This window comes from Centropristis striata, chromosome 14 (genome assembly GCF_030273125.1).
Source record: "Centropristis striata isolate RG_2023a ecotype Rhode Island chromosome 14, C.striata_1.0, whole genome shotgun sequence".
NCBI classification, from domain to species: Eukaryota; Metazoa; Chordata; class Actinopteri; order Perciformes; family Serranidae; genus Centropristis; species Centropristis striata.
The window spans coordinates 25,141,327-25,169,165 of record NC_081530.1 but is presented as its reverse complement, the minus strand read 5'-3'; the positions used below and the strand labels follow the sequence as shown (position 1 = coordinate 25,169,165).

The window sequence follows — 27,839 nt, the reverse complement described above, 5'->3', positions numbered from 1 at the left end:
CAATCAGACAAACACATAAAGTAAAGCGCAACTTGGAGTAACAGATTGTAATACTGCTGCACCTTCCAACCCCTGTGAACACAGTTTCTTTGGATTTTCATCATAACGATGCAATCTCCACTGAAGGAGATTAAAGAAATGACCTCATTTCCAAAGATGAATCGGACCAACACAGATATAATCAATTTCTTTTATTTCCTATCTTTCAAAAAAGGCGAACACACAGTCTGTGAGCCAGACAAATGTGTTCCTGCCTCTGCTGAAAATAAAGGGCTTTCTCTGGACTGGACTCGCCCCAGCTCCCCTTTAGGATGTCTCACTCCTCTACAGACTCCGGATCCCATTGACACCCTTCATGTATGACCAGGTGGCACCCATCCACTGAATAATGAAACAGGTGATTAAAGTGAGTGATGTCCGGCCATCTATTCTCCCAGGTCTCCTCTTTAATGCCACCATTAGGCTCTTGTGTCCAAACTTAGCTCATCAAATGGCCTCATTTATGGTGAACTGGCAGTGTGAAGTATATTGAGCCAAGATTGAGGAGCACTTCACATCATCCACATTTGGATTTACACTTAGCGGATTAATCTGACAGTGACCGTGTCTGACCACAGCATGTAGTCAGACACTGGAGGAGGAGAGGGAGGAGAGACGTATTTTCTCAATGTTCACTTGTGCATTTAACAAGTGAAATTATCTTTTTAGCCACTTCAACTGTGCATGTTCTCTTTGCACGTACTTGTCCATTTATAGGCCTTGTTTTTTTTTTTAGATACAAAATAGTTTGAAAATATATGTGCTTATCTAAAACATGTGTCCTTAACCTTCTGAACCCCACAACCCGAGAGCAGATTTCAAAGGCATGTTCTATTTTTAAAAAGTTACACTATTTATCTATAAGCTGTAAAAACAGAAATAACTGTTGAATTCTCAAATCTGAATGAATCCTGTGTAATAAACGATCAGGAAAATAACCAAAAAAAATGAAAAATGAACTGTTTTCACTAACCAGATTCTGTAAAAAAAAACCCTATTAAATTCTGAGCTCCTCAGTCCAAATGGAAAGCCATGAATGACTTGCCTGACACCAACAGCCATGTGTAAAAAAAAATTCTGAAAGTCTTGTTAAAACTTAACTGCAGGCTGTTTACACATAGCAGAGAATAAAGGATAAGAGAGGCTGTAAGCAGAGGTTGAAAGAATGTAAAAATGTGGAGCCCCCCATGTTTTCTCAATATTTCTGACACATATAGGCATTTGGAATAATGTTGTGTATATAGATTCCATATAGATAGATGCATTTTTATTTATGGGATTATAGCTGTCCTCTCATCAGATAGTTGACTCCAAAACTTTCAATGAACTAAAATAACTCATGAGTCTCCAACTGCAGCACAACAGTGCTAATATTCCATGGTTTCTCTCACTTCTGTTATTATTTCTGAAATGGTACTGTAATGATATACTTCACAGGAACTTGTCTGATTTTTTAAATGTTCATGTATTTTAGATGGAAGGCCAGCAACATCTTGTGGTCTCCAGAGCGGTGGCATCGCTCGCTGCCACATGGTGACATTACTGTCACCTGGCATGTCACTCCTGTCTATCAAACATGGAGCCTAAGTGGAGGGGGGACCCAAACGTGTCACTAACAGTCGGGCATTACAGACAGCTAAATGTGCTAATGGCCTAGCTAATGCAGTGGTATTCACTGGTGGGTTGACCACACATGCACACAGGACGCATGCATGAAGTGATCTCTACATTCACTCCCACTCATTCTGTCATTCAGTCACAGCTGGGGTACACAGATATTCACTCAGACATTAACACACAAAATGGGAGAAGAGTTAAAGACACTCATATGCCCACTCAAATATTCTGTCAGTCAGACGAAACTAATGTGCACTCAGACATAAAAAAGGTCAGCGAGTCTTCCCATTGAGCCAAAAATGTTCTGAAAATCCAAAAAGAACATTTATTACTTCACATTAGAGCTGGACCAATTAGTCTATGTACTGATTAGCAGATTGACAGTAAAGTAAAATGCCAAACACTTCTGTATCCAGGCTTTTCAAATATGGGGATCTGCAGTCTCTCTGTTTTATGTGATAGAAGTAGTGTGATAGTATTGTATGTAAATGCATATATTCTGGATCTAATCCTCCTATCGTATGTAAAAGTAACCTTGCCAGGCTTTTAAAATGTATTATTGTGTGTTTTGTAGTACTAGTACCCTCTTCTAATAGTTTACAACCTTCTAAATCCAGTTTTTGATATGTATTTCATGATGAGTACATTTACAGGCTTTGTGCTTTGTTATACAGCACTGTGCAAAAGTATTAGGCAGGTGTGAAAAAATGCCTAGAAGAACTGATGCTGGTTTGAAGGCAAAGGGTGGTCACACCAATTATTGATTTGATTTAGATTTTTCTTCTGTTCACTCACTTTACATTTTGTTAATTGATAAAAACAAACTAGACTGACTTTTGCAAAGTACTGTTGTCATGTAAATTAATACTTTCTCTATATTTATTGTATTCCATTGTCTTGTGGAAATAATTTTGTGTGGTAGAATTGTAGGTGCTATTGCCTACAGTTGTTGACATTTTGAGGTCTATTTGTGATGTACAGTTTGAGCCCTTCGTACTCTCCATTACCCTTACTTTATTATTTAAAGACACATGATGGCAATCAAGCACAGAGCCACTCGTATTTCTTTTTAATGTAACTTATGTATAAAATAGTGTCCATTTGTCCTTTTGCGTGTTGAATTTTTTTTTTTTTTTAATTATTATTCACAGTAAATTGAAAACATTTTGGTTTTGGAGTCCTGTTTGAACTTGAACTCTAGGAACTCTGTGATGGGAATCTTTCACTTTGTCACACAACTAAGCAATGAATATTGGTCCATCTGAAAAAAAAATTGACAGGTTAATCGGGAATGAAAATGTTGCATTTTTAGAACTATGATGTAATTCATAGTTCTAAACATGCAAAAGAAGACTTTAGTGTGAGGGAATTTATCTAAGGGCAATTCTAGACAGTTTGATTGTGCAATATGTATGCTTTAACCTTTTACAGAAGGAATGGATCACAACATCAATATTTTCTGTCTCCCATTTTGCCGTTTGTTTTTGCAGATACTCCTGAAGGCTTTTTCATAATATATCTACCTGTAAAAAAATCTAGATTCATGACAGACATACAATAACAGCAAACGTGCCTCACATGACTTTTACAGTTCACTCCTGTCTCAGTCTAATAATTACCTCACGCTGTTGCTGCTCTAAATACAGCTTGTTCTCGGTCAGCTTGCCTGGTTAAGTGAAGATGAAGAGAACTTCCCTGCCAGGTCCTGGAGATCAAGACTTGACATCCGCGTATTTGTAACAAGGTTCTACCTTCGGCATCTCTCTGTGGGACACTGTACACTCTTGTGGAAAGACGGTAACACTGATGCAAGGCTTTGAAAGCAGCAATTAGCACTCCTGGTGGTCTGCACTGTTGTGTTTTTCCCTCCTTTTACCTTCCTCATTCTCTTCTTTTACTTTCCCCTGGGAAAAGCTGTTAAGGGATACAATTAATTTTTTGACACAAAAATGAAAGTGTTAATTCACCTGTGATAATTAGAGCTATTCTTACCGCATGTTGATGAATGTAAAAATGCAGTGTTTATTTATTAATTAATTTCCGCCCTGCCGTCAGAATGAGAGCTCTCATAATTGTGTGATCTCAACTTAAGAAGGAAGTCTCAAAGGAAATAGATTATAGACCTGCCCAGCAGTAATGAAACATTGTCAGAAAATGTTCAGAAAAGTTACAGCATCTTTACTTTGATGTTCCTTTTTTAACACATGTCTGAAGACTGTTTGATGGTAAGGCTTGTATTGAAGAATATCACAGATTTTATTAATTATGTAGAGCACGTTGCTGAGGTGTATTTGAGAACACATTATAATATCAATATATGACCATTATCATATTTGGAGAGGCAATCTTACATTGACCACACGAGCAGTATGAGACTATGTATTATGTGACACCTAATAAAAACATTGAAGAAAGGAAATTTGAATACAATTAAAATGATCAACATTCCAAAATCCCAAAGAATAAAATGTATTATCATAGAAGACGAAAAGCCGTTGCACACCAAGACAGATGCCAATTTAAAAATGAGCTTGGTAACTCCGAAAAAATATATTTTGTGGGTTCTTATCAGGCGGCAATCTCCGTGTCTGAGCATGGAAGCCACCAGGAAGTGCATAAAGCCTGCAATTCACCGAAAATTTCAGCAGGGGGTGCTAAGTTTGGCTGCAAAAGAAATCTGCCCATTCATTTCAGTGCTAAATTTGAAAACTTCTCATTTGATTTATAACCTCAGAAAAATTTTTCAGGGACAACATTATGGTCTCAATCACTAGTAAAAAATCTTCTTCAAGACAATTTGATGTCAATAGTTCTAATAATGGCCCCATTTAGAAGAAAATAGAAGATAAAGAATCGTATGATTTGGGGCGTTTCTAGCTTTGATTGACAGGTCACTGACAAGGCGAGCCGTCACCAGGAGAGAAGCAGAGCGTATCCACGGCAACGTGTCAATAAAGTTATATATAACGTTATATAGATAGAAAAGAGGACGTTTAGCGGTGTGGTCTCATAACTTTGACCCTTTCACACTATATTTTCACTTAATGACAGTTTATTTGAACGTCTGGTTCAGTAAAAATGTCTTGTTCAGTGTTTGGTTGGACTAACAGACACTCCAAGGAGTCGCTGCTCAGTTTTCTGAGGTAAGAAAGATACATTTTGTTTTTGTTTTTTTGCTAGCCAAAACTAACATCCCAGTTAATGCTCCAGTTAATGCTAACATGAATTAGCAGCGGCTTCTCTCAGTGGAGTTGCCGGCGTAGAGAGGCTGTAGTCAGTGTCGTCAGATCCCTCGTGCTCCGCCACAGTCCAGTTATGGTCTGCTCCGCGTATCGGAAACATGATGGCGACGCAAGATGGCGACGAGTGTAACGCTGAACTCGAGGCTTCCAACGGGCAGTCCACAAACCAATGGGTGACGTCACGGTGACTACGTCCATTATTTATATACAGTCTATGGTTCTTATAGATACTTGTTTACCACTGTTTAGCAGATTTCCACCTGCAAAACTGTGCTTGATCAATTAAATCAACCCAGTTTCCTACTGATATCATACCTCCAGCTCATAGGTCTTTGTCATGTAATATTGGGTGTCAAGAAACCAAATTAATAAAAATAAAATAATAATAAAATGTTCCCCTATTTTTGCAGCTAGCAAATGTCACAATGACTACCTCAACCAAATTAATAAAAAAATATATAGCCCAAGAACCCCCAGCAACTGGGATACAATGAAGATGGCAATGCACCAAGTGGAAACTAATCTGACCCCAAATTTGACGCTAACGCTATCCCCGTTCTGTGACAGTGCATATCGGCAGCATTGTGTGTGGAGTGAAAAACTGAACATGGCAAATCGGATAATTTGCAACGGACCTGGTGTACTTACCACGTGGAAAATCTGCATGCAGATTTCCCGTAATCCTGCACCACATTCTTGCATCAGACTGGTGAAAAACGGCTTTAAGAATGGCTACAAAATGTTTTGTTTGAGTTGAAGTATTTGCATTTAGAAATACTAGAACCCTAAGCACTGACTTGGAGAACCTGTTGTATTACTGGCTTCTAATTTGCAAAGGATACAGTCACAAGCAAAGTCATTATAAACTTGAGTAAATTTTGAGTTCTCGTCACGTCACATAGTTCTCAGTACTCAAGTAAATATACTGTGTTACTGTCTACCCCTGACATTAAGCCAATCAGGGCCAAAATATGACAGGTCAGAGCTGTTACCCTCTGCTTTGGTGGCATGGTGGAAATGCATATGATCCCAGAATTCCACACCATGGCTAAAGCAGCTATACTGAGCCAGTGGAGGAAGGACATAAATGTGCTGAACCTGCCCACATCTCTGAGTCCATGGCCATATCCACACAAAGACAACAATCCTGAAATGCGAAGCACTTCACTGCTCTTCCTCTTTAAAAAGAAACAAAACAAAAGTACAGAACAACACCACTCTGTGAGAAACACTTCTGTGGTAACCCATCACCCTCACCAAAGAGTGGTCTTAAAGCACTTTTGACTCAGTCAGCCAAGACAATCACTGTCCAGCCAGGCCCGTCCCGCTCCATCTTGCCTGGCAGACACATAAAGGCAGCCATCTTAAATCACGTCTCACGGCGCACATCTAATGACTACTGAGCCCCTGCATATTTCAACATTAATTCATTAGAGGCGGGGATTGGGGGGAGGGAGGAGGAAGGGGGGGATCGGCGGCAGCAGGGAGAATCCTCGGCGCACTCTGATTAAGGCCGTTATGTTTTATAGAAGCCATTTTTCAATGCCTCCTCTGACAGCACTTGATGTTATTAAATTGCGGGCTTCAAGGAAAGAGTGAGAGAGGGAGAGAGAGAGTGGGAGGGAAGGGAAGAGAGAGAGGGAGAGAGATCATGGGAGTAAGAAAAGGGGGAAGACAGATGGAGGCTGGAGAGAGAGAGAAAGAACGATTAACAATAGCGAGGAGACAGGTTGCCAGGTCTCCTTTGGCTGCTGATAAAGTGAACTTCTTGTGATTTGTTTGTGTGTTACCTGTGGTTTCTGGGGTTATCTATATCTCATAGGGAATAGATTAGTGTGTGCGTGTGTGTGTGTGTGTGTGTGGTTGTACTGTACATAGAATGCGGCTATTTTCTCTCTGTCAGTTGTGATACAGGGATTGAGTGAAGATAAGCTATAGAGGACACTATTATGTCCACTAAACAACCTTGAATCAGATCTCTAGAGTCTGCCATATACAGTACATTCACATACTGTACAGGAAGTTACACAATGTTTTCTTAGCTTCTATTTCCGTTTGCTTGTTGGGGTGTTTTTCTTAATGCTGCCCAAGGCATAGTTTACATACTGTCTTTTATTGGAGAGAGCTTCTTCGCATAGAGCAACAACAATCACCTGAAGCTAAGTATAAGCAAGTTGGAGCCCTGACATGTAGACAATGCTTCAAATGCAGATGCTCCTTCAAAGGGGCGACAAATTCTAAAATGTGGATGTTTTACATGAATCTTTAACCCGGCAGCACAGAAGATCTATACCATCACCACACCGAGATACCCAAGATTAGTGTCACTGATGCAGTATCTGAGCAAATCTGAAATATAGTCACAATCTGCCCTTCTGTTCCAGAGTTATGGCTTGAATAATGGCCAGAAAAGTGTTTTAGCAAAACATTACAATGTCACAGTAAAGTTGACCTTTGACCTTTTGGACATAAAATCATTATCATCATTATACCCCATTAGACATTTGTCAGTGTAGAATTTTGGCCAAAAACACGTTTGTGAGGTCACAGTGAACTTGACCTTTGACCACCAAACTCTAATTAATTCATCCCTGAGTCCAAGTGGATGTTTAAGTGTCAAAATTTCAGACATTCAGTCTAGGACTTGTTGAGTTATCGCTTTACGAGAATGGAATGAACGTGTGTCACACTTGGCCTTTGACCACCAAAATCTAATCAGTTCTTCAAAGTTCCCTCAAGACATTCCTGAGACATATACATAGCAGAATGGGAATGAAAAGCCCAAAAACAATATAATAATTATGCCTCTGAACGCAGCTGTCAATGGGCATAGAGGCCTAAAAACGTGTTGATAACAGACTTTTAGACAAAGAGAAATGTTATTTGGCAGAGATGTGAATCATACTGTAGAGGAGGTTTGAGGTGCTCTTATGGATGTTTTGACACTTTCTGCTGTAACAAAACGTCACTATTGGAATACAATACATTTGCTGTCAATCCTTCCTTATTCATGAAAAGGGCAAAGTGCAAACTTTGAACAGGGACCTTCCAATGCTACATGCATGGCTTAAGTGCACTATCACTTTTAAATACTGTACAGGCCTGTCTGAAACCTGACTAATCGTCTTCCAAGTCAGCTGTTCTGTTCACAAGATGATGTACTGTAGCTGTACTATAGAAGGGCAGCCCAAGTTTCGTACAGCGGTAAAGGGTATAGATGCTGCAAAATCAATACGTTTCTTTTTCCTGGGAGCATGAGTGTGCACAGCAAATAATGCCAATCCAGTCTCTTTTTCTCGGTAACCTGATGAGGTAACTCATGTGCACCTACAAAAGGAAAAGAAAAGTGCCTCTCTTCACAGTAAAACACAACACAACACAACTGTGCAAGCCCTTCTCTCCATGTGCCCTCTCATTGCTTGAATAAATAGGCAGTGGCAGTTCCTCATCAGCCAGTATCTCCTTCAGTTTCCAAATGGCTGCTCAGTGCCAGGCTTGTCAAGAAATTGAGTCATCACATCCTGACAGCTGTTGCTTTTCTCTCTCACACATACACACACTTGCGTGAGGGATATGTATGAATGTGTTACACAATAATTTATATCAAAATTAAAACAAGATGTACAAGGATATTGGCCATGCATGTTTTTCTGAATATTTTTGTGGATTGTAACTTAGTTTTAATGGCAACCTTATGTGCACACAGAAATGAATACACACTAACAGCATTACAAAAAATAATTTCTTGTGGATATCTTGATGAAATTATGTTAAATTGTTTTCTATACAATCTAATTGGTTACACTATTGTATTCTACCACTTACATATTCACAATTTTTATGAGTTTAGGATATTATAAAGGCAAACCCTCACTGTATTTTTAAAAGGAAATTTAAATGTAGCTCAAAGTAATGTTACAGCCTTTTCAAGTTTTAATCTTTGGTTTTTACATTTTTTGTATCCCTGTTGATTATTTTATTGGTACTCTTATTGACTTGTATTGTTTTGAAAAAAAACATTTCTTGATGGAATTTTTAGTTTTTTTTTTTTATTTTAGCTTTTATTTTGGTCTGTTTCATTACAATTTTGCTCTGTGAAGCACTTCGGGCTGCATGTTGTATGAAAGGGCTTATATAAATAAGGCTGGGTTGAGGTGTTACTGACATCATGAGGATCCTTTGAAAAATCCCTGTCCTTTTCTATTTTTTTACGACACATTGGTAGCAACCGTTTCTCCAGATCCTGATCCAAAAACATTGGCACATCATCTGCATATTTGGATGCCATATATGCATGCTCTGGCTATCCAACCTTCCAGACAACAATATAATTTTCCAAGAGAAGATGGTCTGGTATCTGCTCTCCATTTAGTGATGAATGCCTGTTATGCACTGCTGTGAATTACACGACTAAAACAAGGTATGAGATGATTGATATGATGGATGGGAAATGTTTAAACAACCCTTTTCATATTTCACTTCATTCAAGCTATTTGCACACAGTGCTCTGTGCTTACAAGAGCACAAAAAGCAAGGGCACTTGTTTAAATCTTCACTGACCTTGTGCACATTATCCAGCACTTTGCATTGTGATTTTATTTCTTATCTCTGGAACTCTGCGAAGTCGCTCTCATAAGTGCAGTCATATAAACAAGGTAAGTGCATGCACTGCACTTACGAAGACATTCACACACACATGCAGACACACGCAGACACACACACACACACGCAGACACACACACACACACGCAGACACACACACACACACACACACACACACACACACACACACACACACACACACACACACACACACACAGCAGCATGTTACAGTACTATGTCCTTATCCCTGCTTTATCCCTGTCATCTATGACAGTTAAACAATGTATCTGTTTGGGGCCCACCAGCGAGGTGGGGATATAAATGGTTTCATTCCCATAACACAATGGCCGTGAATTGTAAGGGGAGCTCACTCCAATCTTTAAATGAAAGCACACTCTTTCCAAAGGCAGTACTTGATTGTGTTACAAAGATCATGATTCCTCTCACTGTGTGACTGTTCATTAGGAGCTGGTTTCTGCCTGGTTAACTTATGACATTTCTCGAATCAAAGCCCAAATAAATGAATAAATAAAAATGTTAAAGCAGGCTGTGCTAATTTTTAATTCTGTATGTCTAAACAATTAACGCTTCCTTAACTTTAAAAAAAATATTTTATACTATTTTATACCAATCGCTGCATGCATAAATGCGCAAAATAAAATATATCTATATACAGTACTATGCAAAAGCCTGTTTTGATAACAGCCTTTGAAAGGCCAAAAAGAGACTTGATCCTGTTCGTCATAGAACTAACTCACATGAGGTGATACTGTAAAGATAACGTCAAGGAGTTCAATGTTTTATGTTTTAGCCCCCGAAGAGGCATGAGGTTAGGTTTCACAGTCATCTTGCATATTTAAATATGTTTAGTGTTTAAATAAGTTTTGGATACAATTAAACTCAGTAATTCATGCTAGCAAGGTTTGAGACAGTAAGCTAGTTTTGCTCAAATAATACTCTCTGTGTTTCATAATTGTTTTTGCAACTTTCACTTTGCAAACTGTCGCTTTATCCAGCTCAATTCTCAGCTCATTGGCTTATTCACATACGGCCTCAGAATTGAACGCTCGGCCGTGTTTTCACTGAAGCGCAGTCATAGATAAAATTAAAATGAAAAATTACACAGATCGATTAAAAATTCCATGTGATCGACCAAATTCTTAACGACCATTAATCGATCACCAATTAATTATTCCCATTCCTAGTAGCGAGGTGAAACACACGAAAGGAGGTGGACAAAACTTGCTGCAAAATCAGAGTGAATCTTGGTGTTTTTAAGTGCAATCGGCATGATGCGGGGGGAAAAAATAAAAAGGAGATCAAGTTTGAGGTCAAGATAGATTTTTTATGATGAATCATAGCTTTAAAGATAAAGGACAAAAATATTGATACCAGCATCTTAATCAATTATAAAAATAATCATTAGCTGCCTTGTATTAGGTGATGTATCACTGTCCAATAAGACACAAAAAGATTAGAAAACTGATCAATAAGATGGGCTGGAAGGTGAAGAGGCTGCAGAAAGAATGAACGAGACCACCTAATGTGAAATAAAAGATTGAATGTTTGTACTGTTGAGAGGATAGAGAGAGAAGAAGAGAGGGGGAAATAAAAGGCAATACAGAGTGTCAGGGAAAGAAAAAGGCTCTTACAGGCTAAATGACGCCTGATTCCCTGGATATTTGGGCTCCCTCTGGGGAACATATAGTTGTTGCCTGGCACTGACAATTTGAGAGGCTCCTGGGGGAAACAAAAAAAGACACTGAATAAGGCAGACGAACACACACGATTCTCTCTGTGGTGCAGACTGACAGAGAGTCCATCCACATATCCTAGAAACCATCACACCAGCACCATCACATGAATATCTCCATTAGGCGTTAGCAGGCCGCTGGTGCAGAAGAGAAATTGTTACAAACCTGAGTGCGTAATTTCAAATTCAAAATAATAAAAATGAAATTGAAAGTTCCCCAGGTTACGGAAAATTTATCATTGCAGAGCCTCCAGTATATCAGCAGAACAGGCTGAAATAATTGGAAAGAACAAATTTGAACACATGCAAGCGTTTTACAAGTGACAAAGCCAAAATTTAAACCCAGATTGCCAAAATTTATAAAAGACAGGATTCAAATATCCATCTACACTATTCAGTTTGCCAGCATGAATGGTTGGAAATCTGCCTGTCACAATCCTGTTGGAATTGTCATTTAAAGTAAAAAAAAACAAACAAACAAACAAACAAACCAACCCAATATGTGCTATTTACTATGAACATTACTAATACTTCAGACTTCAGAATACCAAATTCAAACACATCATATAAGACTAAGGATCTCTCTTGCAATGGCTCAACAGCTTCCTCTTGGAGTGCCAAGTGATGTATTTCCAAGACATATGGGTGGCGATGAGGATCAAAAGAAAGCGCCAAACCGAGTGACATACACATGCAGCATAATAAAAATTCATTGAATCTACTCCACAGGCCAAAATGGATGGTGGCAGCTAGGTCATATTGCATCTGTGCAGATGGGGTCAGGGGTCATGTAAAGTTGTATGAGAAGACAGTGTGCTTTCATGCATCATGTAGCAGATAAAGATTTTTGGGGCTGAGAGAGAGAGAGTGGAGGTTGGGGGCCAGCTCACTGCAAACAGCAACAAGGACCCTGTGTCTCTGCAGCCACCATCTGCCCATCTTTATGCTCAGATTTTCGAACATCGAATACAGGTGATGTAGGATTTACCACAAGGACATATGGCTTTTTAGTCAGTTATTGTGAAGTTGTGATTTGCTTTTATGACCAAATGGACCAGGGATCCTACATAAATATAATTTAAAAAACGTGGTGTACATACATCTATATTTTGCCTAATGCCAACAAATCTCCACCCTTAAAAAGAGCAAAATCAATAATGCATCAGTTTCTACCCTGTTGGTGGCACTCAGTTCTAAGCCCATTTCTATGTATGTCAACGAACGTCTCTGGGACAGAGGAATCTATGTATATTAATGATTAACGATAAACAATTAGTACTTGTTATTAGAACCTATTCATTTTTTTGGGTTGGTCTTTTAATGGACTTTGTTAACAATAAAAAGGAGAATATTGAATGCCTTATAATTTAAATACAAAACTACAAAAAAATAAATTCAAAGTAACTACGTTTCTAAGTTACTTGCATTCTTACTCTGAATTAGTTAAACATCACTTAGTATAGCTAGTTATGCTGCAATCCACATGGATTTAGGCAGCTGGTACATGACAAACTGGATATTATTTTTGAGGATAAGAGCAGGACAGTTAAGTTGGAGTCCAGCAGAGAAAATACACAAGAAATTATTCTGTTAATATATTCTATTCTATTCTGTTTTAAACAATGGGACATCAACATAACAAAATATTGTCATTTGTGTTTAATTTTCAATTTTGTCAGACTGTTTTTTTCCTGTGCCGTCCAAAAAGTGTTGTCCGTCTGCTGTCTGCAGTCTGCCTGAATCCATGTAAATGCAGCATTAGTTCTTAGTTAGGGGCAGTTATTATAATTCATTAATCAAAAAACAAACAAAAAACAAACGCACCATAAAAAAAACAACAACACAACATTGCTATGTGACCAAATTGTGATGTGTTCCTGACTTAGATAGTATCAGCTGAATGCAAAGTAGGTAAATCACTGTTCATATCATCACTTCTGTACTGCTGACTATTTTGAGAACCGTGTGTGTGTGTGTGTGTGTGTGTGTGTGTGTGTGTGTGTGAGAGAGAGAGAGAGAGAGTGAGAGACAGAGAGTGTAGAAGTATATTTGAATATGATGGGAAGGGCTGAGAAAAAGAGTGGGGTAAAATACAGGCTTCTGAGCAGCTGTATAGCCATTCATTTGACTTCCTCCCTTTTTATTCAAATAGCCCTGACCTATTTGTTGTTCGATGCCAGCCCTTATTTCATATGATCCACCAACAAGCCGAGAGCGATTATTCCAGCACAAATGGCATGGACTTGACATGGGCCCAAAAGCGTTCATATACCTCTCTGGCCTGAGGCCACAGTTTGTCATAACACAGGGAATTATGTATTATGCCTGCGCCCGGTGATGACATCACAATAGCAGGATGAAATATAAGCTCTGATATGGCTAGCTGATTGTGGAGAGCTGCGAGGGCTTTCATTAAAAACAGCATATCGCTCATAAAAAGATTAGAGCTGGACAGCTGTTTCCTGATAGTATGAGGCTTCTGTAGTGGCTTCATCATAAACAGGCACACCTGAAAAATATAAAATGCTCCAACACTTTTGTGCACTGTGTTGTACTGCTGTGCAGCTTTATGGCAGTACACAACAATACAGAGTAAGTAATACTAAATAAAATGTATATATGAATGTATATATTTCGGATTACATATCAGTGATCAAGCTGAAACAGTTGCGCTTATAGACTGATAGCAGACACGACATCAATAAACATAATGACTAAAGATATAGCCAGTCCTGTCATAGAAGCAATCTTTACAATTACATTGAGCATAACGAATAATCAGTGGCAAGAAGTAACTAAGATCAACCAATGCATTTTTATACATGAAAACACCCAGCAGTAAATCAATAGTAGAGCCCAGCTGACAAAGGCTAATTTTTGCATACATTTGTTTGTGTTCTTGTGTTTTACGTAAGCATATCATTAATTAAATTACATTATCAATATGGATCCCTTGAAATTAGTTCATAAAGATATATATAAAATACTAACAGAACACAGCTTTCACACTTGAAATTTAAAAAAAACAGTGGACAAATTAAATGATTTAAAAAATATGTATCATGTCTTTACTTACTTGTCATCAATCATGTTATCACTCACCATTCAACTGAAGCTTTGTATGTCTGTCATCATACAAACATCCAATTAAAAAAATCCTCACCTGGATGTCAACATATATTTTTTCAATTAGTTGATTAACCTAACGATTTATTTATTGTTGAGTTTTATAGGTCTTATAGGTACATTAACAAACAGCTTACAACTTACAAATGCACTGAAAAGTGACATTAATACTTCAATTTTCAGCATATGCCGCCTTGTTGTAAACAGTACGACACATTCCACGCAAACAGGCATAACCATTATGTTGACGTCTCGTGCCAGCCCTAATTTTTTTCATTTACGTGTGCAGTTAATCAACTTTGTAATAATTAGAATAATTTAAGAAACTGGTTATATAGGGCTTTGCTGTGTATTTGCTTTTTCCCACTACACACCGATGTGCTTCTCTTTGCCACTACCCACGTCTCTGCAACCCCCTCAGTGAGCTGTACATAATGAAACAAATATGTTATGTGGTAGACAAACAAGAGGAAACAGTAAGAGCTGATTGTTTAAGAATAAGGGAGGTGTACAGGTGCCATTACTAATTTGGTGGGAGAGGCCGTAGGAGGACGGCCTTGAAGAGCACAAAGCAGCTGGAATCAGCCTCATAAACTTGCACAACATCAAAGGCTCTTTAGCTAGTTTCATCAAAGGTGTCTTCGTTGCTCAGCTCTCACTGTCTGCGAGCGCACTGTGTGTGTGTCACTCTTGGTATGAGTTTCAGGAAATCTTGGCTTGAAAGAAAAATTTACTCACGCATCCAAGAAAAGTGATATTCCTCTAACACGACACTGTTTACATAAGGAAATGGAAAATGAAAGAAGGCAGTCACACACTCATACACGCTCCTGTGTTTTATTTTTTTTATAGGTAAAGAAAAAACAAATCTCCGCCTCCGTCAGGGGGAATGTAGTGGAATATGGCATTTCAACACCAGTGTGGGCAGTCAGTTCAATCTGTGACAGGTGCGTTAGACATTAATGTAAATCAGTTTCACATGTTTTTTTCCTCACCCAGTTCAGAGCACAATGAGCCATGGTAACAAAAAAGATATACAATAACAGCATCACACCCAGACAGATTCAGATTAGCTTTGGTGTTGGATGTTTGGCTGTTCTACAAAATCCAAATAAAATTTTCTATTCTTTCTTACTTCTTTTTATCAGTTAGTGTTATCACAGTGTGCAATGAACTTGCTTAATAACAGCGGTGTCAATTTAAAGAACAGTCAAGTCAAAGACATTTAATACTAATAAGTAATTTAATTGTATTTTACAGCTGGTGCACACAGGATTAAGAGTGTGAAAATGACCTTTTTAAAACCCTAATCAGATTGGGTCAGGAATATTCTGGTGGGATCAGACTATTTCAGTCTACATTTCAAACAGATCTGAACATTTCACATCATACAGGCTATAATTTCTAAAATGGATCAGCAAAATGTTTTCGAATCTGTCAATTTGTGGTACCGTACAAATGTTTTTGAAAATTGTTTAGAATTCCACTGTCACCAGCATTAATGTAGTCAGATTTTAGACATTTGAATCATCACCCACACCTCTGATTTGCTATCAGGTTTTGTGTTGAGGTAATTTTCCTGTTTGCAAAACGAATCAGTCAACCAATCAGAGCTCAGCAGGATGGATTATGAATGGGAACACCATCCTAGCTAGTTACATCACTTTAAAAAAAATTGGATGGGTTTGACTCGGCTCTATGGGTTGTTGTAAAACACACAGAAATTCTCATAAATTGGTATATTTCTCCTGTCAATTAGAAAATGGTAACTTTATTGTACCGCACCGCAGTTTCCGAGTTGTACAAAAGTTATGCAAGCAGGACAAATGCTACTGATTGGTCAGGGGAAAACAACAAAATATGCATGCTCCCAGCAAGAAATCTGCCCAAGTGAACACCTCATGCTGACTAAATAAATAAGGTAAAGAAATATAATCAGTCTCATTATCAGGCCAACGTCGGTGGGAAACCATCTTCCTGCATAGATAGCTAGCTATGTGACTGTATCTCCCCCGTTCCGCTCCTGGACAAATCCAGCACCTGCAGAATGAGGTCTGAACGATAGTATCTCATGCATCTTGGGTGCATTAACGCCTGTACTTGGAGGTGTCCACTTGTGATCGGATCACCTGAGGCAAAATATCTACAAATAGATTTTAAAGAATAAATAAGGATTATTTCATATAGACTATTAACATTATAATCCCAGACTTAATTTACACCCCTGATTCAAATAATTTAAGAAACATTTAGATTCCAACAATTTTTTTTCAGGTTTTGAATTATACTTTTTGAATTTGTATTATTGCATGAAACATCTCAATTTGTAAACTTGCCATTATAAAAGGTATACAGAGAAAGTAGAGAGAGAGAGAGAGAAAAAAATGCCTATAGTAGATAGTGGAAGACTGACCAAAATTGAGAACACTGATAAGGCAGAGAAAAAGAAAGAAAGGGGACGGAGACAGGAGACAGAGAGATGTGGCCATTACAGGTGCGCTCATCACGGAGCGGAGCGTGTGTCGGAGAGAGAAAAGAAAGTTCCCTCTGGAAGACAATGGCTTTGGACAGGCACACAATAGCTTCATTAGAGGGTTCACATTATCAGGTCATGGGAGATAGAGGGGAAATATCAGACCGGACACATTCGAACGATGCCCGTCGCAGAAGCCTGCCAAGTTGGCGAGCATGAGCCTCAGCTGTGACGGCGGCTGATTTTTTTTGTTTGTAATCCGATGCTCCTGAAGTTGGCAGTGATAGGAAATGGTCAAATAGGTGTGTGCGTGTGTGTGTGTGTGTGTGGTGGGGGATTAATGGTTACTCTACGGCCATGTTACATTCCATTGTAATACCATGCTTTCTCACTGTTCCCTTATCAACTCCCTTTCACAGCTCTGACAGAAGGTTACAGGATGTAAACAACATGGCAGAAAGTGGCCTGGCTCCTGAGCGACAGCTAAGTTGCATTTATAAAACCAATTTCCAAACGGAATAACAGCTTGTTCGTTGTTTTGTCCCCCAATGTAAATTCTGCCTCCATGAAGGGTCCAATTGTCATATCCAGGCCATAAGACATGAAGGAAAATATCAAGACACCAAGCAGAGCTTTACTGGCTGCCACTGCATTAAGCAAGGAAAATAATTACACCAGTAAGAAACACACACACATGCCGCTCACCATTAGCACTGGACGTGAACCCTCTCTGAGACACCGTCTATGTGCAACGACCGGGCTATCGATCAGACGGATCAATCACCGGCTGCTGGTGAGCAGGCCTTTAAGTGCCCATGTCACACTTGTTCACCAGCACCAGGGGAGCTGTCATACAACACTTACAATCAATTACCGAAATTAGCCCCTTAACCCACATGTGGCGCTCAAGACTGTACTCAAATCCAGAAATGATGGACAGCACGGAGGAAAGCATTAAGACTCCTATGGAGCTGATTTGAGAGAGAAAGGGATATTTCTAAAGATTTTTTTTAGCTCTATAGAGACTGTAGAGGGAGAGAGAGAGAGAGAGAGAGAGAGAGAGAGCAAACCAAACTCTGTAGTCCGAAGGGCCTCAAACATATCTTTCGCATTTATTCACTCCAATGTGTTACAGTGATACCAGTATATCTTCAGTAACCTAATATCGGAAAACATATCAGCATTTATAACCCCAACTCTTTACATCAGCACATTCAGAATGCTCTACCTCGCTGGTCACCGGATGACACAATATACCACTACACAGCTAGTATGTGGTGTCCTTTAGACGGCTTATCCACCAACACCCATAAGTCAGGACTCTTTGAGATGTGTGAGTCTTGAACTAAGTGTGAGGCGGAGAGTACCATTGTGGCCGTCACAAGGCACATTTCTTCTGTGGTGGTGTGCTGCGGCTGCTCCAGGCAGACTGACCTGAGTGCATCTGCGGCTGTGTTGGCAACCCACCTGATGTGTCTTGAAACAAAAGACTCCAATTTCCTTTTCTATGCGTTGTTGGTGTGACTTTTTTGCTGTGTCAAAGCTGCTCATCTATACAGTCAATTTTTTTTTTTTTTTTTTTTTTACATAGCACACATTTCATATATCTAGCCTCTCAGTTTTGCTGTCAAAGTGCACCAAATTGATGCATTGAACTTTAAAATGCACAACATTTCTCAAAGATTACATTTTTTAATATTAAACAATTGAACTTTTTTCCCCCAAGCCCTAAAATGAAGATGGTATATCATGGTACTGCTGCACTACATCACCAATAAATCACATTTCAAAATGTTTGTTTTCTTAGCCAGCACTCAAGGTGACACTTCTAAGCAGATAAAACACCCCAACGGGGAATTCAGGCCAATGGAGACATATCAGTAAAATGTCCCAAGAAAATCCCTCACTCAACCTGCCCACATATACTCCCGCACTCTTGACTTCCTCTCACTTCTTCCACATTTTTGTCTCTATGGATATTCTGTACATCCAACTCTCTCTCTCTCTCTCTCTCTCTCTCACACACACACACACACACACACACATACACACAAGAGCCTCCCCTTCAGCAGGGAACAGCCTACAAGGTTGCAGCCCCTCCACGGATGTGCCCATGTCATGGACAAAGACTATTCTAATTTCAGCCAAGTTCATTCTCACCTGCATGCTGGTAATAAATCTTGTTTGGTGACAAAAATAGATGTCCAATTAAAGTAGAAATTGACTCAAAAAGAAGTGAATGAAGAAAGAATGCCACTTCAAGGACAACATGGCCTGTAATGAAAATAATAAATAAGTGCTTGAGTAATCTAATCAATTTTTGACAGTGTGCACCCATATCCATAGAAATCCAGGTCTTGCTTCATTATTAAAAGCAGTCTAACTCAAATTGGCATTTCTGAGATTGTTGGCAACTCCTGCACATTTCTCTCCAAACCTGTGACTTCTGATCCGTCAGGTCAAGCTGCACTTGAAAGCAGCTTTCACCTCAAACTGAGATCACACTGGCAGTTTCAACTCAGCAGATATGACTTTCTTTGTTTGCAGCCTTGCTACTACGCAAATATGTCCCTATCAGAAGATTATGTGTAACGGATGGTAGATTTTTAGTGTGATGACAACACATAAATGGATTATGACACTCCTATCTCTGAAATTTGGGAGACACTTATCCAGTGCAAATTAGCTATTAACAGAAGTCATGTGTTAACAGGTACTACACACACACTGTGCTAAAACTAATGTCTTAATCGGTCGTAAAGCCGTTCTGGAGGGAAACTTTGAGACAGTCATGAAAAAGCAGAGACACACGGTGGACATAATAACTAGAATGCTTGTATTACACAATACAATACAAGTAAAGCTTGTATCAGAGCATGTGTCAGAGAAATGTTGATTCAACTTTATGGTTACCTTTGAAGACACATTTAGTGACACTGCATTACAATATTAGAGGTGAATTAGTTTCTAGAGTTCGGGTTGATTTCTGATTTTGCCAGTATACGAGCTTAAACCAGTTTGATTGTATGCCAACCAGCTGAACTGGTATTTATATTCCGAACCAGCAAGATCTCCAGCTTAAACGACAGAATAGGTAATTTGTCAATACCACCCATAACGACCCATATGAGTGTTTTCGCAGTATAGAGCTTTAGAAAAATAGTGCACGTCATTACACATACACCTATGATTTGCGGTTATAAAAAAAGGCTGCAGTTTCGTTGAATTTAGGCTACAAAACCACTGTCCTAGGTTTAGGGGCAAAAAAAGAATTAGAAAAAACAGCTTAAACAATAAATAAATGTACATAAATGCCGGAAGTGAAGTAATTACGAGGAAAGGAAGTTCAATGATGTTTAAATCACATCGTTTACCTTTACTTTCACATGGGAAACAAACCCTGTTCTACTGGGTGAAAGTCCAGACTTCGATACCTCCAAAACACTGACAAACAAAACTACAGGTAAGAGGAAAAATATGAACTGCCCCTTTTAGCTTGTTGGTATTGCAATCATGACCAATAAGGAACTGGTACCAATTTAAGACAGATTCCCAGGACCCATACCCATCCATTGTTCATTTTGGGATTTGCATGTTTACAGTAATAAAAGTTCAAAACATCACCAGCCTTATCCTTAAAAATGTTTCTTCCAATACAGGGCTTTCACTACTAAAGTAACCATCCCTTTCCCTCCCTGTTGATGTTGAATCTTGAAGTCATCTTTCTGCTCATTCAGTAAGAGAAATACACAAAGGTATTCACCACCTAACAGAGACATTCCACTGATTGCATGCTGCCTAAGAGACTTGAAGTAAAACAGTTACAAGTAAATCTTAAGTGAAACTCCTTGAATGATTCAATCAGTGGAGTTTATCATTCAGACAGCCTAATGCAGCAAGGCTTTTGCCATTTACTGTTCATGTCATCGGTGATATTCATCCAGTTATAAATGGAGCTGTCAGGATAATGCTATGAAGGATCACGCTAACCCCCATTTACCAATCTCTTCGTCAAATCCCAAAGGGTGGAGCTTTGATTACTCCCGCAATTAGCGATGTCAACCTCCTCTACGAATTAAGTATTCAGGTTTGTGTTTTCAAACCAATTAGCCTACTCTCTTGCTATGACTTGTTGATTAATTATAGATATTTAGTTAGGAAAGGAGACATTAATTATTAATCAAAATTGAATTATGTGGCATAATTAACCACAAAACTTTTCTGTTCCCCCCCACCCTTCTCACCATGTTTTCATTTATATAATCTCAGACTGTTTGTGACACGTGACAGAATGGAGAAGAATATGTGACCTTGGTTTGTGTGAAAAGGCATTGAAAGCATTAACAAGGCGCTAATAGCTTTTGTGGGAGTGTTTGCTGTACTGTCAGCAAGTTGCTGTAAGTGCTCAACGTTAACACACACTCTCAAATCCAAAATCAATGGGCTCTTAGAAACCTGTTGTACTGATGCACTGGAAGACTCTATTCATCACTTGTTTATGGCTACATGCTATGAAGTGAGGTAATGGCATTTATGGGTATTTACAGATGACATGTTGAGTCCTTAAATAATATTTATTGTGTCTGCCACTCTGCTGCTATTGTAGCCGATGTCCTTGCGCAGATGATATAACAGATATCTGGTCATATAATGAAGGAAAGGTGTGATTTATTGCAAGGTCACAGAGGTTACAGAGTGCCTTACTAGCAAATAACAGAATGTATCATCAGCTTTTGTTGCAACTGCAGCTCTGAGTTACTTCACTGTGTAATTAGCATTGACTGACATGCTATTAAAAGTTTGTGACTGAAATGCTATAAAATATTGATGTTGATCATTGTCTCTTTGTTGCCGGGCAAATTTGCTATTGTAGCTGCAACGCGAGTCCGACCAACTCTTGACAAAGGATTTCTTTGACCTGTGAAAGGCGGCATGAGACCGTGCAAATATCTATCATCATTGAGGCTGTATGGAAATATACGACAGCCAGCTGGTAAAACAAGTGTGAAACAAGGCTTACACATTTCTTCTGCATCTGCGATAAAATAACTGCACCGGTAACTTGCACTTTTAGCAGATTCAAACTTTGTGATTGATGTAGTTGGTGTAGTTCCACACCATCAGCATAATGCTGTAAGGGAAACATAAGGGGAGAAGACTGTGGCATTGGTTGCAGTTTTGCTCAATTTCTGTGTGTATTGCTGCATTTCATAGCACATTTGAGTAACCAAAGAGACTGTGATGAGATAAGGAGATTACTGCACTTATCATAATCACCATTGAACAGCTCTGAATTTGCATGAACATACAATTTATTGCTCTGGGATGAGGCTTACAATAGCACTGTGGCATATTTGCTCATAACCACAGGTAAATCTGAATGACAGCTGTAAAATGTAGGAGCTAATGGAATGCTAAATTCACCCAGAATGCCTCCAGAAATGCAGATTCACCAGGCTCCTTTATCAAATAAATTAAACGGATATCTGATAAAGCTTAGAGCATATCCAAAAAGACAAAACACCACGTTAAGGCAGCTAAACCCACCTTTATATTGAGCCTGCCTATAAAGTGATAGCAATTGACACTGGTGAATTATGGTGACATATATATGAAATGGCAGTTAACTTACATTAGCATGTCTTATGGCGTATAAATTATACAGTATCCATTTGATTTTTTACTGTTTTTACAGTACTATAATGTAATGCACATATACAGGAGCCATACAAAAACAGTGATGGCAGATTTACTACTACCGCATGACTTTAAAATGTAATATGCTGAAAAATGTAATTCATTAACTTTTAAATATAGAGTATAAAACAGCAAAATGAATAGTCTTAAGTTACCTTACAATATGCAAACCTTGGCAATGAAAGACATTGTATTTCTCTACTTGTTCTTTTTCCATTCATTTCATGCATAAAATGGGTACAAATCACCCACGCTCCCATAAAGCACAATAATTCCTGAAAAGACAAAGTTTGGTCTTTGAAACTGTCGGGGTGAGATATACCCTCTCTGTAATGAAAATGTTCGGTCAAGCCAATTAAAGCCGAGCCATTTTGTCTTTGTGTCTCCCCATCCTCTGCAATTAATTAAATGTGGTTATAAAAGGAATATTCTTGTGGTCTGAATGCCTGAAACAGACCTCCGCTGGTCATGTACTAAGGTTGAATTACAATGTTGTCAATGGTGCCATTATGTGAGAATTAGGTTTGAGCTTGTTCCCCTTTACAAAATGCTATTGTATGATACGATTATGAATGCTGCATGAAAACGACTGACTCCAGTGAATGTTTTGAGTTGTGAATACTATTGAAATCTAGTCACATGTTTTACCATTTTATTAATTCCACAAAGCTGTACTGCTGCTTACAGAGATCACCTATTGCTCCCTCTTTCATTAATCAACTCACACCCTTTGTCTCTTTTATGGTCAGTGACGATAAGGAATTAAAATCTACTAAAAGACCTCCACTGAGGTTCATGAATGATTATATACGGTATGTTATATAAACATGCAGACCAACTTGTATCTTTTTGCTGGGATTCATCTGATGTTATGCATATAAATGCATCTACAGTCAGTGTCATAGACTGTAATGATGCATCAATCTTGGATATGTGGATAAATAGATATGTACCAGTGTTTCAATAAAAAAGTAGCTTCTGGAAAGAGCTACAATGTGATGAGTTATAATTGTTCATTACTATAATAAAAGCATCAGCACTGTTTTAAAGTGCCCTCAACATCCAAATGGTAGAGCTGGTTTTTAGGTTAATGCCAATATATTTCCCCTTGGGGATGAATAAAGTCATTTTGATTTGATTGATTTGATATGTCAAATGCATGCACACATACCATAAACAAACATTTTTATATGGGTCACAAAATCTGTTCTGTGTTAATATTTGTGACCAAGGTATGCATTTTTCATTTACATTTTTCTCTTCAAATGAGAGTTTAGAGTTTGTACCTATATATGTATTCTTGGACAGCCAGACCTTTCTCCACAGCACTGTGCCAGCACCGGAGAATGGTCTGACCGCACTCATTTTCCTTCTGAACAATTACTATATTGGTTTACATAAACATAAAATCCTGGAGTTGCACATATTATTGGTCAAGCATAATCCAAGGCAAAAGCCCTATCTTCTAAGGGCCTATTTACCAAAATTTATAATACTTTCTATAGTGGAGGGGTGAGTGACATGCATGACTGGCAGGAATAAAAAAATAAACATGTGACTTTGAAAAATTCCACCTGTTTAAGTAGTGCAATGTTATAGCTATTGCAATGGTTGAAAAAAAATCATGCCCACTTGAGATGATGCATATTTCATCATGTACAATGAGGATATAAGGAGTGTCCTTGAATGTGGATACGTCACCCTCAGTGTGCTGGGTTAGTCATCCCTCCCAAGGTGATGGAGTGTCTGGTCATGGATCATTGACATTTTAGGCTCTTGTCATCGAGTCTATCCTTTAAAGTTGTATGTCCCTTTAATTTAAGCCTTTGACACAACTAATGTATATAGAACAAGGAGGACTTTTATAGGCACTAAAACTGCTGGGAATTCACCTGCAGACTGTCCTGGTACAAATGCCTGAAGGCAGAGGAAAAAAATATACAGAAAAAGAAGAGGGGGAAAGAAACATCTATTTTAAGAACATACAGTCTTAACTGGCGATTGAAGCCCTTTTGCGTTGCTACATACAGTACTGCAGACATTAACGTATCACCCTTTTTATTTTAATAATAAGCATCAGGTGCCCAGCACGGACAGGAGTGCAGACCTCCTAGTCTCACCACAGGGGTACTTATTATTATTAACATCATTTGTCTGGATCTCTTGCTGGTTCAACAGACACTGTGAGGATGACATGTTAATAAATGACCCTGGGTAGCTCTTTGGCATAGGCCTGTTCCTCATCTGCCCCCTCAGCCTCATCAGCAATACACGTGCACACGTGCACAGACACACATACAGTACATCCAATCCCCAACAGGGACAGGAGGTGGCGATTTGTTTTCCTGAAGGTCCCCACTCTGTCTATTGTTGTTTGCACTGAAGGGGACAAATTCAATTCATTCTTATGACAAGAAAGCTGTGATACACAAGAATAAAGAGAGGAAGGAGGAAGGAGATAGGAGGCAGGAGGTGGAAAGGTATGTGACTGTCCAGGAGGAAACAAACAGATGAGGAAGAAAACACAAACTTGCTGAATGCAACAATAAGATACAAAGTAGAACACAATGGTCGTACTTGAGGGAGTTGAGGGCTACAGCTGTGAAAAAGGTGGACTCGTTGTTCTTCTTTTTGGAATGATGTCTGCAGATATTACAATTAATAACTGCTATGGTGGATTCAACCACTGCAATCTATGCCACTATTCTGATACCTGGACTGACAGCCACTCCCATAACCTCAAACAATCCAGCAATGGTGGTTCCACTGGGATTGACTGCAAATCACAGATAACATGAATTTCAGCCAGTCTTGAGGAGAGACCACCATGTGTACAGAGTCAGAAAATTGTGAAATGGTTTCAAAAAATTAAACTGTTTTGTTACCATTGCCACAAATAAAAAAATAACAATAATTGCCATCGAATACTCAACAATAACAGCATATCAGCAAAGAACAGCGATTGCTTAAAACAACATTACAAGCTATTGCTAGTTTGTACTTTTCATATGCCGACTTTTCACTGAGATCTCAAAAATGTAAAGCTTAACAGACTTGGCATTTAAATTACTGTAGTCTTACAAAATATGTCTTTTAGAAGATGTTGGGTCAAAAAGTTTTAGAGATGGTTGTCAATATTGGATAGGAAAGTTTACATGTCCCCGATCCAAGTCCTTTAACATCAGCTACAATTTCCAAATCAGGCCCACTTATATTTACCTTAACCTTAAACAATTTACTTCAAAAGCATGTTATTATCTTTTTCAACAGTTTGAGTTCAAGTTTTATCGTTATAATGGAAAGTCAAATGACCAAGTTATTTTTGATTCTTGTTCAAATCTTTAAATTCTCTTTTAAGTCATGAATGATTTAAAGTAATCCAGAATTGTGTTCGTAGTGGCCTCAAAATTTAGCAAAAATGAGACCCAGTATATGTGCTTGCAATTTTAATAGACATATTTAATGTAGTCCACTTTTTGTAGTATCATGCCTTACAGCACGCCTGCTCTGATATCAGAAATTCATCTATGTCTTGTTTTTTGGATTACCTAAAAGTGAAGTTATTTTGTCACTGTTTGTAAAGACTATTGTTGCTTCTCTAAACTGCACAGTTTGTTAAGAATGAATATGAAAATGAACATAATCCATGCTTAATACATATAACAAATCAAGTTATTATGAGACGTAGAAAGAAATCGTTTTCAAAGCACATCGGAATAATGAACATGAAGCAAATATTATGCACTTCCCTTTTAAAATCTACCTGCTGAAAAACGCTCTTCTCTTGAATCTCCCCATGATGCTTCCCCTATGAACTGTCACATTAATAATCCTATGCTCATATTCAAATGTTCTGTCGAGAGCTAAAGAAAGATTGAGTGCCTTTGCCGTCGTGAGGCAAAGATTGAAGACATGTCCCATTGACATTGTTAAAAGTTTATGAAAATATATGAATCCTCAAATGTCATTGGCTGGTGGGGCTCCCAACTCCTGCACAGTTTCAGGACAAAATCAGTCTTTTAATCAAAATGATTGAATACTAGCAGGTTGGATTCAGGGATGTGAATAAAACAAGTGGGCGAGGGTCGATGTAGTGTAGTGTAGAGTGTGTGCATACTCCTTATGACGGTGGAGGGTGGGGGCGTGGTGGGGTCAGACAATAGATCTTACTACACACATGCAATACAAAGACATGTCTGATTTTGCTCACTGTCTACGTGCACATGTAGGAAGCAAATTTTCAAATTACCATGATATGATTCCGACAGAGAGTCAACCGTCTGTCAAATGAAGACGTATGGTGTCACATCTGCATGCAAAGCCTTGCATATGTTACATATTCTTTCAACCTGAGATCCTGAATGACATGAGAATAACTCAGTGGCACATTTTTTTGTCTTTAAAAGAGGTGTCCATATGCAAAACTGTTTGGCTTGGCCATCTTGTGTTGCAACAATGGTTAGTAAACACTACAGTGATTTGACTTTCTATTATCCAACACATCATTCTAGTTGTTGAGGATTAAAATGAAAAGTAAGGATTTAAAAGGATCTAATTAATCCTGAAGAGTGAGTCCTATTAGTCCTTGCCTTTGTGTTATGACTTTTATATAAGATGCAGAAATATCAAGCTTTTGTCATAAATTCAGATGCAACCTAATGGTGGTAAAACAAATCAAACTGGATTTCCATAAATGATTTTTAAGGACCATTGTTTTGCATTTGTATCGTCACACTTCACCACATAAAGCCGTTGTGGGAAAGTTTGGGAGGAAACAAATCAAATCTTTGGGAATTTAACCTAACACAAGGAGTGACAGCCTCATACTCCTCCAAGCTCCAACATTTGGTAACTGGCTGGGATTGACAGAATGGACTCCCGCCTTCTGTCTTATTGGACATATGGGATTCTTCACATTTCACTTTAAAATGAGAAGAGCACAAGAAATAGGCCACATTATATCGCTCCTCTTTAGCCACAAAAGTTGCAACTTACATGAAATATATGAAAATAAGTTATCAGTACATCTTTAAGGACCCTAACTAGGAGTGCAGTGGGGTTCCTGAACAAAGGTACACAATAACACGCAGAAACTAGAAGGGTACTTAGGTACTAAGGTACTAAGAACGCAGTCCTCCACTAATGTTTATGCCCCGTAATAACAGCCGTCAGATCGGCTCCAAAATGAAATGGGTTCTTTCTTGGCTCATGCTAACCCAGTCGCCAGAGGAAATGTTGGCATTGTTCTTTTCTGCAAGCCACAGAAAAAATTGAACTCTACATTTTACAA

General features: G+C 38.6%; 1 long non-coding RNA gene across 1 annotated transcript in view; it reads right to left on the bottom strand.

The window, feature by feature from the left end:
• Positions 1–258: 258 nt before the first annotated feature.
• LOC131985035 (uncharacterized) overlaps positions 259–27,839 on the bottom strand; it is a 100,770-nt gene continuing 73,189 nt past the window's right edge. Inside the window, exon 4 of the long non-coding RNA XR_009395605.1 lies at positions 259–381. This is a non-coding gene — a long non-coding RNA (uncharacterized LOC131985035). The remainder of the gene's footprint in view (positions 382–27,839) is intronic.